Below are 19,154 nucleotides of genomic sequence, written 5' to 3' on the forward strand. Positions count from 1 at the left end.
GTATTTCCAACATTAGTTTCACCTGACCTATTGTACATAAACTCTTCACAGAATAGTACACGGCCATGAACTTTTGTTCTAATATTATTCACAGTATACAATTTCCACACTAAAACACAGTTAGGCTTTCATGGATACTAGAAAACACCATTTACATTGAATAATAATAGCACTTCAGAATGTCTGAATGGATTTCAATATGCACTTTACAGTGATGGTTATGGTGAAACTCTGCTTGTAGTGATATTGTTTTGAAAAAGGGATTACTCAAGCATAAATGTAAAATATGCCTTTTTAAAAATATGCTTTATGTTCTCAAGTGTAGTATAAAGTGCCTTCTGTAATATTAAAAGAAAAAAGTTGGCTTTGTGTGTGTATTTTACACAGTTGAATCAACTGTATGATCCTAGCATGCCTATTCCCATCATATCTGCTTTCCTAATTTTGTTAGATACCAGTTCTTGTTCTCCCTTTCTTTTATCCAGCATTTTTTTTATTTTGTATTGTTATGTTTAAATGTTTTAATGGTTTTGTTGTAAGCCACCTTGAGTTTCTTTTGGAGAAGTATACAGTTTTAAAATAAAGGAAACAAATATATAGTTTTAAAATAAAGGAAACAAGGTTGACTCAGCCTTCCATCCTTCCGAGGTTGGTAAAATGAGTACCCAGAATGTTGGGGGCAATATGCTAAAATCATTGTAAACCGCTTAGAGAGCTCCGGCTATAGAGCGGTATATAAATGTAAGTGCTGTTGCTATTGCTATTGCTAAATATTGGTAATGAAAGCAAAGAAGTGTAGACATTCTCCTTCAACACTTGGTATATCATTCTCAATTGTGGTTTACAAATTTAGTTTTATTCTATTCAGAACATACCACAGGATGTTTATAATCATCCCTAACAATCACTGGCATCAAAGTACTGTATATACAGACACTTCCACTATAAAGACTTTTGCTAGTTTTATTTTATGAATATCTTATTCACTTCACAAGCAGTGAAGTTCCAGGGGTTAGCACTACAGTACTTGGATTCTGGCTTCCTTGGGAGGAAAGATCACTGGAGGCTTGTGGCCTCTTTGTGATATTTGATTTCTTTACAAATATTCATGTTAAGCATTTGGTGGAGTTCAATAGCAGCAGTCATACAAGTTAGCCACAAATTACATCAGATCCCCAGAGAAACATCTCTGCACCCCAATATGTCTTCTGTCAGCTTTCAGCTCTCTCTCTCAGCTTCTTCATTTGGTTCCTATGCATTTCACTCAGAAAACTGTCTATCAGTCATTTCTTTTCACTGTACACACACACACACAGACAGACAGACAGACAGACACACACACACCTTTTGCTTGGGGGAGGGAAAGATGAGAACACATTTATTTATTTATTTGCATTTCTCACTGAGACAGGTCTCTACAGAACCATATGCCAGCCACTAGCCCGCATAAAGAAACATTAATTGGTCTTCAGCTATGAAGAAAAGAGAAATATTGGATTCCAGACATTTTGGCCAGGCATAGCCTCAGGGCAAGGTCATAGCAAGAGGCCACATACAATACTCAAGACTCCAATAAAATATATAAAGTTATTACTGAGTGGGTTCTGGGTAAATAGAGAGGGTAATGTGCATGTGAAAGGGGTGCAAAGTGGCATGCATCAAACATGAGGCACTGGTGTGAGTGAGCGTTTGAGTGAAAAATGCAGGCAGGGTGAATTTTAAAAATACGTTTAAGCCTGTTAATTTTCCTGAGACTGCACTTTAAATATTAAAGTGAAACAAATATAGTTGCATATATTCTATATTAATGCAGTGATATAATGCAGAACACAAATATTTGGTTTGGGGAGGAAACAGACATTCTTGAGAAGGCTGTTAGTGTTAACATATTCACTGACTGCAATAGGCTCCGAGGGAAGTATCATAAAGCCGTTTCCTGTGGTTACATTGATGCTAATTCCACTGCATGAAGGCATTTAGGTAAGAATTTATAGGAACTTTTGTCTTAGATGATGTTCTAGCTTGTCCCTGGCAAGAAGAACACAGTAGGCAAGACCTGAACACTAACAAGATATTTCTTATTCTCAGACTCTGATACACAGGTGTGGAGCCAGCTGAGTGACGGCATGGGTCCAGCCCTGCCCGGCGGCCCCTCTGACGATGTCCCGTGTGTGTGACATCAAGCGCACGGGGCGTGCCTGAGTCCCGAGAGAAATCCCCTCCCCACTCACGAGCAAGCGCTTGCTGCCTGAAAGGATCTATTCCCCTTTCTCTCCCTCCAGAGAGGGTGATGTCACGCACAAAGGGGGCGTGGCCTCAATCTCTGAAGAGCCCGAGAGAGCCCTTCCCTGTCATTTCAGGCAGCGCTTTCCACCTGAAAGCATCTATTCTCCCTTTCTCTCCCTCTCTGGAGGGAGAGAAAGGGGAATAGATGCTTTCATGCAGCAAATGCTGCCTGAAAATGATGGGCAAGCACTCACTCGTGGCTCATAGTAAACCGGGTGTGGGTGGGTGGGGTTTTATTCGGGTCTCTTCTGGAGCCCAAACCTCACCCTGCTGGGGGCTTCTGCAGCCCCTACCATTGGCGGCCTGGGTTCTTTGAACCTGTTCGCACAATGGTGGCTACGCCCCTGCTGATACAGCTTTTGCCCACCTCTTTCTACCAGGGCCCCAACTACTACACCAGCATGGTGTAGTGCTTAGAGTGTTGGACTAGGACTAGGAAGTCCCAGGTTCAAATCCGCATTCAGCCATGAAACTGACTGGGTGACTCTGGACCAATGTATCTCTCAGCCTACCTTAACTCATAGGGTTGTTGTAAGGATAAACATAACCATGTACACCACTCTGGGCTCCTTGGAGGAAGGGCAGGATATAAATGTACTAAATAATGATAAAAAATAAAAATAAAATAATGAAACTAGAAAGTTGTAAGGATACAATAGATGAGTGAGGTGCCTATATGCTGCTTATATCAATGGTCTCCCCAAAAGCAGCTTTATGAAGCCACCATATTATTATATAGTTGTTACACTTTAATATTAAAAATAAAGAAGCAGACTCACAAAAATTAACAAATTTGGAGGAAATACCTTATTTTCAGTCCCCCTGCCCACACATGCACTAACTTGTCATGTACAACATTTTAAACAAAGTCAGCCTCAGCATCTAAACCAGGCCTTGAGATACATACAAGGCATGGATCTATTATATGCAGGAATAAAGCAGGTTATTTCTAAACTGCCAAATAAAGCTTCAGGGAAGTCTGGTTTTACTATCCGATTTTACAAAGCACTGTGCCTTAAACTAGTCCCTGATGCACAGTTCAGGTTCATGCACCTCATCTCTCCTTCGTCCTTTATGTGAGGTGATATCTTTTATTCACAAACCTGGGAAAGATGTCCTTGACTGTACTAACCATAGGCATTTATGTCATTAAACCTTGATTATAAAATTCTCCCCCAAGATCTGATAGATAGGGACCAATCCAGCTTTATAGAACTTCCATCAGCACTGGCAGCGGCCTGCCCGTTTCAGCAGGCAAAAGCTCTGTTTCACACCATGATCTTAAGAACATTGGCACTGAAAGGGGCCATGCCACATATGACATATGCACAGATTCTGGAGGTATTCCTGTATCTTTGTAGATGTATGGCAAGAGTAGGGAACTTATGGATCCAAATCGCATAGTGAACCCTAATGTTTACTCCAGAATGATGTAGAGCATAGGTTCATAAGTGAAATCCACATGTTCCTGTTTAACATATTACATTGATGTCATGGATGTAGATGGTGTGAACTGACTCAGCCTTGAGCCAGTTCAACATCGATCCGGTCTGGCTCAAGGACTCACCCTTGATCCAACCCCCCCCCTCGCTCCAGGCTGGCTCAGGGCCAGTTCGGGGGCCAGTTCTGCCACAGCCACAGGGGGGTCTCCAGAAGTTCCTCTTCTCCTGTCAGCCTCCTCTCAGTCGTCTACGAGCCTTCTCTGAGGTGGCCGTGGCCATTTTTGAGGCTGCTGTGCATGACCTGGCTATGCAAACGGCCAGGGCGCATGCACAGCGGCCTCCACAATGGCTACCACCACCTCAAAAGGGGCCAAAAGGGCCAAAGCAGTCTTTTGGAGACTGTTGGAGACAGGTGGGGGGAGGAGAGACTGTGGGAGACCAGCAGGGGGAGGGGAAATGGCCGGAGACAGGCAGGGGGACGTGGAACTGCCAGAGACCTCCTATGGCAGCACCCCCAGCAGCAGCAGCACCGGCAGCACCCCCCAAATAAAAAAATTATGCCCCTCCCCTTGAGCCAGGCCCAAACCAGTTTGGCCTTGAGCCAAACCTGGCCCAGCTTGCCATGCCAAAAACCAGACCAGACACGGTTTGGTTTGAGTCCAGATCTATTTGACCCAAACTGGGTTTTCCAGTTTTGTGCACATCCCTAGTAAATGGGGAGGGGAGAGACCCTGGAAAAACACATGCAAACCTAAGCCCCATTTACTTTGACAAAATCTAATTTCTAATTCATCTGCTTTAAATCTCTGAGGTCCTGATCTTAGAAAACTTCTGCCTCACAACAGAAGGAAGAGATGTCTGTATTTCTTAAGTTCCTGAATACATATCTAATAGTTCAATAGTAGTATAATTGTATAGCAATTGTACAGTATAATTGATATCATTTAGTTGTTCATAATTGAAAAGGGAGCCACCATCTAACCTCAAAGTCCTCATCAGATACATTAATGTAAAAACAATAATTAAGTGGAATAAAAATGGTAGCTACAGCTAATAATTGTCTGTTTGGATTCAATTCCAACTTTCAAAGAAGCATGAAGCAATCAGGGGGATACGCTGCATGATGCTAGACATAAGCGCTATCCAAACATTATGCTGTATATGCAAACAGGTGTATTACACATGTGCATGGCTTTGTGAAAATGACTGTACATGCATTTGTTTTAAAAGTGAACCTAGGTACAGGCCCATTCAAATGCAGAGTAAAGATAGAAAGTATACTACTGGACATATGTCGAATATAGTTTCTGAATAAATGTATTAGGCTCTTCACCACATGAATATATCGAGGGGGTTATTTGCTATGAGGCGAAAAGAAGCATTATGTGTTACTGCTTACTGGTGGTGTTTAAGAATGTGCAGAACGTTTCGACGGTGAAACCTTTCAACTCCAAATGGGCTGTTTCGAGTGCTTCGAGCTCCAAACAGAACACCCTTTAAATAAAGGGCCTGTTTCAAGCTTGTAGCAGAACAACCCTGTTTGGATTGAAATGTTTTGAGTGCCATTTTGGAGGCATGTTTTACCGTTCCTAATTGGTTTTCTGGCACTGGCTTCTGATTGGCTTGCGATCTCCTTGCTTCTTGCTTGGCTTGTTATAAATAAAGAGTTGTCATGGGCAGCTGTGCTCCCATTCACTGTGGGGGGAGGGGGGACACAAAATGAGGGAATTTCAAAATGTATTCAAAGGGACTGGGGGGCAGAGAGAGCACTTATTGTGTGTCTCTCTTGAGGAAGAGAGGAACCACCATCAAGAGAAGAGGAAGGAAGGTTTGATTTTGTGTTTTTCTTTTTTCAGCACTGAATATAATATGCTGTGCTGTTAGTGCTATAACTATCTGGTTTTGCTGGATCTCACATTGCCAAAGGCAGGACCAGGGTGTCTGCCTTCCTTGAGTTGTGGTTTGCTTTGTTTGTGAGATAGTGTTGTGGTGAGAAATGGAGAGTGGCAGATCTCTCTCTCTCTCTCTCTCTCTCTCTCTCTCTCTCTCTCTCTCTCATATTTCTTGGTAATTACTGTGATGAGCTCCATGTCTGGCCTTGAGAATAACTTAGTGCTTCACTCACTGCTCTGGTCTGCTCTACAATCTGCATTGCAAGGTGTGGTACTCAGTCAAAATGTGGCTGACGTTGCTCTAATTGAGCTTATGGCTATGCTAGCTGCTAAGTAAGGGTGCTGCTGTTGTTGCAGTGGTTGCAATGCTAGGAAGTAAGGAGTCATAATAATTGTTTGTGAGATAACAACTTGAGCCAATTATGTTACTGCAGCTCCTGGGGACATCATGTTAAAAATCACCCACTCCCCATTTATTTCGTGAGTTGGATGATAGGTGGCACCTATCGTGCTCTACCATACAACCTATTTTGATGTTCCTAGCCAGTGCCAGAAAATGGCAAGAGAAAAACAGGCCTCCAAAATGTAATTAAAAATGTTTCGATTGAAATGGGGTTGTTTTGTTCCGAGCTTGAAACACTTGCAATAGCCTGTTTCAAGTTGAAAGATTTCGATGTCAAAATGTTTTGAACATCCCTACCCTCAACCTGCAGAGGAAGAGGATTGGGGCTGAAAGCTTAAGTAAAAGTGGGGGTTCAAGGAGGCTAAGTTAAGTGACCATAGTATATGAGACAGGATTACAGTTTGCTTACATAGCAATTTTCATGCTTTTTGGTGCATGAGTGGATTGGTTAGCTCCTTACATCTTCTCTGACAGCAAAGGGGTTTGGGTTTTTAAAAAATCCTATCATTATTTACAGTTGGAGACAGTAAGGCTGTTTGACTCTTTTAAAAGAAGAGCAAATAGAAAAATGTGAAATATTTGCAGAAATATTTTGCAGAAAGAAAAGGAAAAAATGCTGTTTTATGTAGATGATAAAAATTTTCTGCTTTAACTAGTGAAATAATTTCTTTTTTATTGCAATAGCCATAATTATAATAGCTGCATCATTATTAATAGCTGTATAATGGCTGCACAGTTATTAATAATAAAGTACAAAATCAATTTAAATGGTCAGAACTTTTGATGTTATCCTAAAACTATTAAGGGTGCATTCCTGAACGCGGCGAGACTGACTTCTGAGTAAACATACAAATGATCATTGTGCTTGAATTTCTTTCTCTCGTTGGGCTCTCAGGAGGGAGGAGGCTAGTGTGGGGCCTTCAATGGATACAAAAGAATTTCAGTAAAGGTTTACTTCACTGAGGAATAGCCAAATAATGTTTCCTTTTTAACTTCATAATAGCTTAACCCACACAGAGCATCTGCATGCTAGAACTTGATTACTCCCCCACCCACCCCCACCATAGCCACCTCACCTCAGATATCTCTCCACCCTCACCTGAGCAGTGCTCCTGCTCCTCCATGCCATTGCTTCATCCTCCTCACACCTCGTTATCATCGCTGTGGTGTTGCTGCTGCCGATTGGCCAAGCCACAGCCCCCTAACCCCAGAGACCTCCCAACCCTTACCCAAGCCGTAGTCCTTCTCCCACCCACAGAAGCAGCAGCAGTTGACCGGGCCCTTCCTTGCTGCTGCCATAGCCGCTCATTCCCCTCAGGCCACTGACTCATTCCCCAGGTCTGTCCCTCACCTGCCTCACTCCCTCCACCAATGGTTTAGGCAGCCCTGAGCAGCAGCAGCAGTGGTTGACCAGGCCCTTCCTCACTGCCACCATTGCCATGGCCGCTCATTCCCTTCAGGACTCTGACAGGCCTGGGCCCACCCCTCACCCGCCTGCCTCCCTCCGCCAATGGCCTTGGTAGCTCTGAGCAGCAGCAGCATTTGACTGGGCTCTTCCTCACTACTGCTGCTGCCATGGCTGCTCAGTCCCCCCAGGCTGCTGACAGGCCTGGGCCTCTCCTTGCCCTTCTTTCTTTCTCTCTTTTCCTCCCTCCTCCTCCTCCTTCTCTCTCTCTCTCTCTCTCTCTCTCTCTCTCTCTCGCTTCTCCCCCCTTCCTGAGTTAACAGATCTTGTTCATCTTGTTTCCTCATCTAATTTGCACAGTGGCAGTCTCCTTCTCTTGACAGGGCTCTTTGTTCCTGTCTTCACAGACCTCTGCCCACTAGGGATATGCAAAAACTGGTTTGGAGGCCTTTTTATGGACCTTTGTACTGCTTTGAAAGTCCAGCGGTTCAGTCGGTTTGAAGTGGGGGGGGGGATAGCTTTAAGGACCAGGGAGAGTGCACTTATCCCCACCACCATGTTCCCCCCCCCCGGCACTGTCACGCTCCGACTGACCTTAACTATCACAGGCTCCTCCTCCCTATCTGCATATGGAATCCCCACTGCCCAATCACCCCAGTGCTTCTGCTCTGTTACCTCGGACGGGTAAAGCATTGTGTGGGTGGGGCATGCCTCGTATGTCCTTAGCCTTTTAGATATAGAGATAGGCTGCTACAGCAGCTGCCTCAGTTAGTGGAACCAGGATTGCAGAAGTTGTATCTGCGTGTGATGGATATCATATGTGGATGGTAATAGTATTTGAAGGGCCATCTTCTACTGTACAAGCCTGCCCACCATCTTATATCTAATTTTGAAAGAGTTGGAAATGTTATATTTATGGATGCATATCTGGAGTACCTGAGGGTGAGAGGAAGGTACTGGAAGACTCAGAGTAACCTAGATACTCATCAGTTTCACAAAAATCTGGAGGGGAATGCCTAAGGAGTTCCATAAGGAATAGATAACCTGGCTAGCTATCTTGGTTAAGAACATAAGAACAGCCCTGCTGGATCAGGCCCAAGGCCCATCTAGTCCAGCATCCTGTTTCAAACAGTGGCCCACCAGATGCCACTGGAAACCTACATCAGGAGTTGAGGGCATGCTCTTTCTCCTGCTGTTACTCCCCTGCAACTGGTGGGGTGTAAATGGTGGTTAAATGGTGGTTAACCGGAGCAGTTTGAACAGGATTGCCCTGAAATTCTGGTTTCTTGCCATCAGCTCCACAGAGCTCACTGATCCTTTTTAACCAGTAACCTTGTGATTGTTTGAACTCACCCACAGGCTGTGTAGGGGAGGGGTTTGGAAAAAATTGCCCCTACCTTTGCTTGTGCGACAGTACAGCGGTAGTCTGGAACTCACCACTGCTGCACCCATATGATGCTTGTCTAGAATGCTGGTCATTCAGGTTCTACACAGTTTTATTATAAATAATATAGAAAACAAATTACATTATTTATTCACCAAGGGTTACTAATCGATTTGTGAAACTAACATGAATAGAGACAAATTTGGTAGAACAGGTTTCAGTGAGTCAGGAACAGAAATGAGTTTTTAGAATCCATAGTCCTTGAGGGGAGACAGTTGGAGGTCTGGCACCTGTATTAGGAGTCCTTGGATGGGGATTGATGAATTATCTAGAGGAGAATATTTGAATGAAGCTTGAAGGATACACAAATTAAAGCTTTGCCAGTGCTCTACAAGACATTAGTAACAAAGATGATGTGAACCGAGTGAGAAGGTGAGTGCCGTTGTTAGGGTGATGAAGATAATAATGGAAATGTGGCCTTAGTGTGCAGCTCCTACTATCACTCATCTAACTGGTGCATTGCTGATAGTTCAGTTTTAACTATCAGCAATACACCGGTTAGAAGAGTGCTAGTAGCTGCCCAATAAGCATCATGACAGGAAATGGCAAAGACAGAGCAGCAAACCATCATCTGTCCTGCCAAATGTAGGATTGGAGTTCAAAACATAAGCAGTAGGAGATTTCAGAGAATGCAGGTTGAAGTTCAGTCTTTTCTTATCATGGCCCAGAGCACTATATTTATATTCTTTCCTTGTGGGAGGGGGGGGGAAGAATTAAATTTTTTTTGCGAATAGAGATACCTGTAACAAATATAATCGTTCTAGTGGCATTGCATTTCTTTCAGCACTAGAGCTGTACAGGGTCACTGCATGATCTATATTAACTCGTTTCACTGCCACTTGCATTTTCATTAGTTATGCTATTTTAACAGTTTAACAAGAGGACAATGAAACTGATATTCCACATAGTTCCTGTTCATCATAAAATAAATGCTGATCCCTGCTAATGAAGGAAGGCAAGACTTTTAGCTGATGTTTTAAGTTGAATGTTATTGATTGGTTTAACTTTAAATTTTATATGTTTTAAATGTGTAAAAAAATTGATTTGTTTCATTGCTGTAAACTGACAAAGAGACTTTGGTAGTGGCTGGTATATAAATGTGTGTGTGTGTATTTAGATAGATAGATAGATAGATAGATAGATAGATAGATAGATAGATAGATAGATACTAGGCACATTGACTGTTTAAATAAATAAGAACAAATGGTGCTTGAAGTAAAATCATTACAATTTTTCAGCCACTGATCTCTATATATATTTTTGCCAGCTACCCCAATGTAATGTAATTTAAAGCATGTGCTTTTATCCTGCACATCTTAACCTTGTAACACACTTAAACTCATGATCCATTAATTTCAGTTTAAACCATGGGGCTCCTTTGAGGCCTGCAATAATTTTCTAAAATCATATTCACACACCTAATTATTTTAATGTATTAATTAGTAATTTAAATCTATTTCTTTGCCTACATTGTTGCAAGCCACCCAGAGATGGACATATTTATCAATACAAATTTGATAAAATAAATAAACAACCTTTTAAAATCAGGAAACACTAATGCAACACCAAAAGTTATTGTATTGGGCTAGTGTCAGGACTAAGCCTGATTTTAAAGACTCACACAACAAATTTGGCTCATATCATCAGTCAGTAGAGTTTCAAGCCACATGTAATGTAACTGGCATTATCAATCCATATAAATTATATTTGTGGAGTCATGGGCTCAGTCCCCTGCTAACTGAGCAAAAAGGCACCATTTAAAAGTGGAGATTCTCTTTATTTAGCAGTGGGAGAGAACTGGCCCAATCCATCCTCAGCAATGCAACCCTCCAGTGGCTGTTGCTGGTATCTGTCTTATGTTTCTTTCTAAGATTGTGTGAGCCCTTTGGGTACAGAGAGCCATTTTATTTTATTTTATTTATTTATTTTTAAATCACTTTGGAAACTTTTGTTAAAAACTGGTATATAAATATTAGTCGTATTTGTATGACCTAAACCATCCTCAGAAGGTGACACTAGTGAAAAAACTCACTAAAGTACTGCCAAGTGTAAACAGGGATTATGGACAGTTGCTACAAAGTTTAGCATGTAATAGTAGTAACTATAGGAAGAGGTAGTAGTCTGTAACTCCTCACAGCCATATTTATCTATTAAATCTGTCGACCACCCCAAAATTCCGCCTCTGGGCAGTTTACAACATCATAAAATAAATTAAAACAAAAATGAAAACCTTAATACAATTTAAAACCAAAGTCAAGTTTAAAAGCTTGGGTGGGGAAAAAAGAGTCTTTAGGGACATTGGAAAAGTTGTCAGAGATGGGGAGACTCTTATTTCAGCAGAGAGCCCATTCCAATGTCTTGGGGAAGTAACAGAGAAGGCCTGTCCCTGCGTAGCTACCAGATGAGCTGGTGGCCACCTGAGACAAACCTCTCCAGATGATTTCAATGGGAAGTGGTGCTCATGGCGAAGAAGACATTGAGGCTATTCACACGATCATGGGAGAAAATCAGGCTAGCGGAGGCTAGCCCGATTTTCTCCCATCGTGAGAACCACCGGGCTTGGCTGCGAGCCTGGTGGTTCTTAAGCGGGTCACCCGCTTAAATAACCCTCCCCTATGCCCAGGTTAGCAGAGAAAGCACTCCACTAACCTGGGCTCTAAGATTGTGAGTAGCCTCAGCGCAGCTCCGTGCTGTGGGAACTCACGAGTAGACCCCAGGAGAGGAGGCGAAAAGCTGCCTCCTGGCTCAGCATGCCCTGCACTTGCGCAGGGCATGCTGGAGCTTCTGGGGGCCACACGAACCCTGATCCCCGCAGCCCCCGCCGGCTCCATAATGGAACCGGCAGTCGTGTGGGCAGCCAATTCGGCTGCCTGGAGCAGACTGCTGGGTCGTCTGCGGGGACAGTGGGCTAAGCCCGCTTTCCCCTTTAACCCTGCCGAGGCGGTTCCCACTGATTGTGGGAACCCCCTCATTCTCTTAAATACCCAGGGCCTAATCTGTTTAAGACTTCATAGGTTAAACCAGCATCTTGTATTTTGCCTGGGAACATATTGATAGCCAGTGTAGTTATTTTAATATAGGAGCAATATGGTCTCTCCAAGATGACCCAGAGACCAACATGGCTACCACATTCTGCACCAACTACAGTTTCCAGACTATGTACAAAGGCAGTGCCACGTAGAGCACATTGCACTAGTCAAGTATGGAGGTTACCAGCATATGTACCACTGTTCTGAGTTCATTTATCTCAAGAAATGGACACAGCAGATGAAGCTTATAAATGCACCTCTGGCCACTGCCTCAACCTGGGACACCAGGGAAACATTTGGACCCAGAAGCACTCCCAAACTATGTACCTGTTCCTACTGGGAATGTGTGACCCCTTCCAGAACCAGCAGATCAAAACTGTCTCCCGAGTTCCAGCCCTGCAAAATAAGTACCTTCATCTTATCTGGATTCAGTATAGTTTGTTATCCCTCATCGAGCCCATCACTACCTCCAAGCAGGCATTTAGGGAGGTTATGCCTTCTCCCAGTGATGTTGAAATGGTGAAATAGATTTGGGTGTCATCATGCTGCACCAAATCTCCTGATGCTCTCTTCCAGTGGTTTCGTGTAAATGTTAAAAAGCATTGGAGACAGCATGAATACCTGGGGGATGCTATATAAAAGTTCACATTTTGAAGGGCACATTCCTTGTAATTCCTCACCACGTTTGGAAAAATAAAAGCAGTCTTCTCCTCATATAGTTCAAGCTGCTCTGAGATCAATGCTGAAATCTATTTCTCCTTGTCATCATCATCATGATTATGAAATGGCATTCATTCCCTAAATTTATTTTTATTTTTATTTGTTAAATTTATATACCGCCTTTCATTAAAAACAATCACAAGGCAGTTCACATAGAAAAAATTAAAACAGGACTATAAAAATTACACAATTAAAATATTATACTAAAATATAAAAACAGATCTAATTAATTTTTTAAAATACATACATAAAAATAACCATACAATATATAAAGAAGCAGCAATAGAGACAATCACAAAAAAGCCTGAGTAAAAAGCCAAATCTTCACATGCTTTCTAAAAGCCATGATGGAGAACGAGGAGTGAATAGCCACCAGGAGAGCATTCCAAAGTCTGGGGGCAGCAACAGAGAAGGCCCTGTTCTGCATGCACGACAAATGCCTCTCTACAGGCAGTAATGGGCTGGATGAGGGATAAAAAAATTGAAACTGAATCCAAGCAAGAAGAAGGTGCTTATTGTAGGGGCTCAGAATTTGAGGGACAAGTTAGATCTTCGTGTCCTGGATGGGGTTACACTTCTCCAGAAGGAACAGGTACGCAGCTTGGGAGTGCTCATGGACCCAGGCTTCACCCTGGTATCTCAGGTGGAGGCTATGGCCAGGAGCGCCTTCCATCAGCTTCGGCTGATTCAACAGATGTATCTATTCTTTGAAGAGAACTATCTCAAAACAGTGGTGCATCATCTGGTAACCTCCAGGCTTGACTATTGCAATGCGCTCTACGTGGGGCTCCCTTTGTAGTTCGAAAATTTCATTTAGTCCAAAATGCAGCAGCCAGATTGGTCTCTGGGGTATCCTGGAGAGATCCCATTATGCCTGTACTCAAACAGTTGCACTGGTTGCCAATATGATTCCAGGCAAAATACAAATTGGTGGTTATTACCTTTAAAGCCCTCAACGGCCTAGGCCCAGGTTACCTTAGAGAGTGCCTTCTTCTGTATGATCCCCAGCACACGTTAAGGTCAACTGAGGAGGTCCATCTCCAGTTACCACCAGTACGTCTGGCGGCAATTCGGAACCAGGCCTTCTCTGTAGCTGCTCCTGGGCTGTGGAATGCACTCCTGGAAGAAATTTGTAGCTTGCATTCATTGCTGGCCTTCAATGGCACCCTTAAAAACTACACGTTTAGTCTGGCCTTTCAGGGTTTTTGAATTGTCTTTTAAATGTTTTTAATTGTTTAATGATTTTAAATTGTTTATTTGGTTTTGTATTGATTGGTTTTAAATGACTGAGTCACAGGTTTTGTTCTGTCTTTGTGAACCACCCAGAGTCTTTTGGATGGGGTGGTACAGATATGTAATAAATAAATAAATAAATAAATAAATAAATAAATAAAACTAGTTGGGCCAGGCACAGAGCATCTGCGCCTGTAGTTCTCCCCTCACTGCCCACCCACCACCATTTTCTTCCCCACCCACCCGCCCACTGCTGCCGCTTTCTCCCCCTCTCCCACCGCCATTTTCTTTCCTGCCTCGCCCACAAGCCTGTCCACCTTTCTTCTCCACCTGCCGGCAGCTCACTTGCGAACTCTCGCGATAGCTGCCATACATGGGATTAGTGACGGGTTATATATATATCTGTGGGCTGATTCAAAAGTGCAGTAACAATGTGTTACTGCCTCAGATTTCATGTGGTAGCTGCTTTTTTGATGTCACAAATTAAGATTTGTGAATGAAGAGTCTTAATTGGCCCTGTTTTCACCTTAACTGGTTAAAAACTGGCCTTCTTAGGCATTAAATGCTTGATCATGTAAGCTGAAGCAACATACAGAGCCAGTTTTCTACAACAGTCTCAAAGTGCTACTGTTCTCGTTTTCTTTATTTCCCTTTCTGTTGCTTAAAACCAAGCTGCCACCTGCTTCCATTTGCTATCAACATCTCTCTACTCAAGGCTCCATCTACTGATGAAACAATTTCACTACTCAGAAACAGAGAGGTGGGGCGGATTCAACACTTATTATAATTATTCTATGCCTCTTTTCCTTTAGAAAGCTTAGAACATAGGGTTTTCAGTATTGTGCACTGCCTTTTTATGAGACCAGCCTAGAAGGCCTCAGGAGAAAAAGGGCATGTGGGAAAACTAAGGAAGGTATTTACATTTTACAGCAGAAGCCTGAGAGAGTTGGGCTTATATGATCTCATCAGGGACTTTAACAGTCCTTGACCCAAATAGACTTGCAAGGAGAGACAGTCAGATATGTTGTATTTTCCTTGCCAGTCTAAGTGTTTATATAGAGCCTGTTTAGACAAGGTCCAGCCTGCACACACAATAAGGTCAGGGAGACACTGAGAGCACACCTGCCCTGACATCACGGTAGGATGTCCTGACACACTCTCAGGACATCCCTTATTCACGTGAGGGGGGAGGGAGGGTGTTTGTCTGAATCATCCCTCTACACATGCTCCCAAATCCTGTTTAAACAGCGGGGAAAGATACAAAACTCTCAGCATCATGGTGTCTATACAGAGTACTGCTTCCTACACTTTCAGTTTGGTGTTCGAGCACCAAATCAGGAGCCTGGGAAGCTTATGTCTACAAAGCCTCAAGAATTAAAACCCAAAATTCTTGAATAATATGAGCCCTTTCTTACGACCAGGAAGAAGGGCTTGGCAGCGGGGAAGGTAGCAGAAGCTCGGCTTCCCTGCAGACGATCCAGCTGCCGGGGCTGGGAAGGTCAGGGCGCACCATCCCGTGTGTCCAGACGGTGCACTGTTGCCCCTAGCAGTGTGGAAGTGCAGGGTCAGGATGCATCGTCCTGGCCCCCGGAACTCCCACAAAGCACTGTGTGAGTGTTAATTGTGGGGATCCCTGGGGATCCCCCAGTGCCTGCTCCTGTGTCGGTGCTGCATTGTGTCAGTACTCACACAAGCACTTCGCCCAAGTTCAGGGTGCTCTCAACCTTACCTAAGCAGCAGGTTCCCTAAGTGGGTTTGCCACCACGCCGTTGCCAGGAGCCACATGGCTCCCGGCGGTTCTCTTTCACAAACAAGACTGAGCTTGGCTGCCTTAGCCCACTCTTGACTGCGTGTGAAAACAGCCTCTATATTTGGTTATATGCTATTTTAACATGATCATCTACTTCTGTGTACTTTTAAAAATGTAGAATACTTGTCAACAGTCTTGTCAATGGTATGAAAACATTACAAGAAATAAACATTTTGAAATTATCTTTGAAGACACAGCTATCCAGTGAAGGTTAGAGTATTTTTTTAGTCTTACATTTATAGCAAGAGAAGAAAACTGCTGGCACTTAAAGCTGGCACTGCTGCGATCCTTTTAAAAGCCTATATCAGATTACTTATACCATGTGATGTCTTGCTTAAAGCTGGATAACATACATATCAGTTTGTATCCAGTACAAAGCTTCTCATAAATAAATAGGGCTAGAGGCATATTTTGATGGCAGAGGGCAGCATTTTGCTCTGTTCTCATTGAAAGATGGCCCTGGTTTAGTAAAGATATGTTTTGCTGGCAAAAACTCCGCTGTCATCTGGTTAAGTGCTGAGATGTTGAGACATGAAGCTCAAGCAAACATTTCAGCTTAATCTTGAAGGGAATTGATTTACTTTGTAGCATTTCAAGGCTATTTATTTTACAGTACAGCAGCTTGTTTGCCTCAGATCGCTGTGACTCGCAAAATTTTATCAAAACGGTATGCAAAAGGGGGAGAAATTAAAAAGGCAAGAAAGGAAAATGAGGTGAAGAAGAAAAAATAAGCAACAATAAGATGAATAAAAGTATGAGGAATGAAAGCTCAAAAGATAATAGCACATATTTAAACTATATGAGATGAAGAACAAAATAAGGTTTCAGCCAAATTGTCAAGCCTTTGTTCATGCTGGCAGACTAACACAACAACCCCACACAAATTCTACACAGATGTTGGCTCCTGCCTGCCTTCAATGATATGTGCTGCAAAATACATGTATTGCGATCACAGCAACTCCTGTTGAAGACACACTAGTCAAAATCTAGCATAGCTCAAGAGGTTGGATGCACCCAGGATTATCCTCTCCTTTCCTATTCTGCAAAGAAATCTTGGTAGAAATGACCACCAAGCTATTTGATAGGAAGAGAACTGCAGAACTGGATATTAGATCTTATGCTGTAGTGTAGAGCTCTCATTTATTACCAGCATCTGAAAGTAAGGTCACTAAAATGGACAAGACTTACTTCTATGAAATGTGTTTAAGATGTAAGCCAGGAGAAGTAGGTATTCTTAAGAGACACAAAGGGACTTATTTTCAATAAAGTATGTTTTTTGTGTGGGTATAGGTCATGCAAACAAACGTTTTAAAACGATTATTTATTTTAAAGTTTTAAAATAAGGAAGACATGGATATTATCAGCTGCCATACATTCTCTTGGTTTAAATATGTGGGTAAATTCTTAATCGTAATAATGAGGCTATTCACATGATGGGACAAAATCGGGCTAGCGGAGGCTAGCCGGATTTCGTCTCATCGTGTGAAGTACCGGGCTTGACTGCAAGCCCGGTGGTTCCTAAGCGGGTAACCCGCCTAACTACACCTGCCCTTAAACCAGGTTTGCGGAGCGAGCCCTCCACAAACCTGGTTTTAAAAATCGTGAGTAGCCACGCTGCGGCTCTGCACTGTGGCTGCTCATGAGGAGACACCCAGGGGGGAGGCAAAAAGCCGCCTCTCGGCTCCGGGGGTCTCACCAGCATGCCCTGTGTGCTTGCGCAGGGCATGCTGGAGCTTCCGGGCGAAGGCTACTCTCCCCACTCACTCTCCCCAGGTGGGTCTCATTGATCGTGAGACCCGCCTCAATGGCTGGCATTTCACCGACTTCCTGTCTTCTGAAGAGGGACCAAATATTTGTTAAGACTGGTTATGTCTTGTCTCAGTGCAGTCAGACTGTGATAACTCAGCAGATATTCCTTTGAATTCTACAATTCTGCACTTCCCCTTGTATTTTATTCCACTCTACCTCTAGCCTCATTTACAAGGCTAAAATCATGCCACAGAAACAGAATTTGGCAAATGAAGTTCCCAAACCTGGGAGAGTTGTCTTGAACTCATTTAAGCATTTATTGTTTGTTGGTTTGTTTGTTTGTTTATTTATTATTGTTAAATTTATATACCGCCTTTCATTAAAACAATCCCAAGGCAGTTTACAGCAAAATTTAAGCAGCATTATATCTGTGTATCTTGCCTTATTATACCATAGAAAGATATTCCTTATTAGATCAGTTTCAGTGATATAATATTACAGAAAGTTTGTGCCATGCAAGTAAGGTAAAAGTAAACAATTCAAAGTAGAAGAGGAACCTTATGTGTGCATGTTTTCTTAAAAAGAGAGAAATAAATAATACATTCTGTTCTCTGCCACATACTTTTTGTTGCCTTGTCTCAAACAAAATACTCAAATGACATTTCATTAAAAAGGATGAGTAATTTATACCAGTCAGTGACATAAAAGATCAACATGTACCCGAATAATATGAAAACATGAAAACACACCCAGTAAAATGTGATTCATGCCTGTAAAATGCCAGGTTCACAGTTCTTTTTACACTTACTGTCTTGTAATGCATTGATAATAGGAACAGACCTGTAAATTCTGTGTGAACTTTACAACCAGCCAAGAAAATAAATACAATGAATTGCTCAGTAAGTTTTCTAAGCTACTCTTTCATGTTATGGGTTGTCACTGCGAGAATCGACCTTTTAATGCCAAAGTTTATTAAATAGAACACCATAGCTGCAATACCAAGAGTAATTTTGCATTCTTCTTAAGCCTGTAAATGCACACATGTTTTTCCTAATGCAGTAAATAGCAGCTGGGCAGTGCTTTTCATCTGGAAAATGTTATGGAAGGGAAGGGCTATACACTCTCCTCCCCCTGCAGTCCAGACCGGGACCCATGACTGCTCTATACAAACTTTGAGAGAAATCAGAGATTCATGCGTTCATCACCATTATCCCATCTAGTTGGTCCTTAGACTAGAACACAAGAAAAGTGCAGGTTTACTTAACATTTTTCTTAATATTGAACACAACCCTTAAACCTTGGCTGCATTCACACAATCACCACAATCCTGGTTAAGGACTTATCCAGGATTCCTGAGCCCTGATGAGCAGATTATGAGAACCCAGAATTTTTGGGCAATTCTGGTCAAATGATCAGATACTGGTTAAATCAGGTTCAATGCAGGTTTAACCAGGACTGTTATGCTTGAACACAGCCCTGATGTAGTAAAATGATGATAATGAAAACACAGAGCAAAACCAAAATATGCTTCTCCCTTTTCCTCATAGTGGTATGCACTCAGAGATTCAAAATCTGTGTCCTGTTCCAAGTACAATTCAGGGTTTTACACTGAGCATATCTACTATGGATAGCTATCAGAAAAAAGGAAGAACAACTTTCCTTAGCTGACAATGGCTATCAGTCTAGTCCTGTATATGTTATTATGGTGTAAATACTGTATATTTTATCTATCTATCTATCT

General features: G+C 42.5%; 1 protein-coding gene and 1 long non-coding RNA gene across 10 annotated transcripts in view; both read right to left on the reverse strand.

Moving 5' to 3' along the window:
* The window catches only part of ST18 (ST18 C2H2C-type zinc finger transcription factor), a 366,586-nt gene that overhangs the window by 305,892 nt on the left and 41,540 nt on the right, over nucleotides 1-19,154 (reverse strand). The window lies entirely within an intron of this gene.
* LOC128324598 (uncharacterized) lies at nucleotides 8,907-13,688 on the reverse strand. Its single transcript, XR_008306968.1, has 2 exons — nucleotides 13,597-13,688; nucleotides 8,907-9,140 (listed from the first exon to the last, which is right to left on the reverse strand). It is a non-coding gene; the product is annotated as an uncharacterized LOC128324598 (long non-coding RNA).

This window comes from Hemicordylus capensis, chromosome 4, assembly GCF_027244095.1.
Source record: "Hemicordylus capensis ecotype Gifberg chromosome 4, rHemCap1.1.pri, whole genome shotgun sequence".
NCBI classification, from domain to species: Eukaryota; Metazoa; Chordata; class Lepidosauria; order Squamata; family Cordylidae; genus Hemicordylus; species Hemicordylus capensis.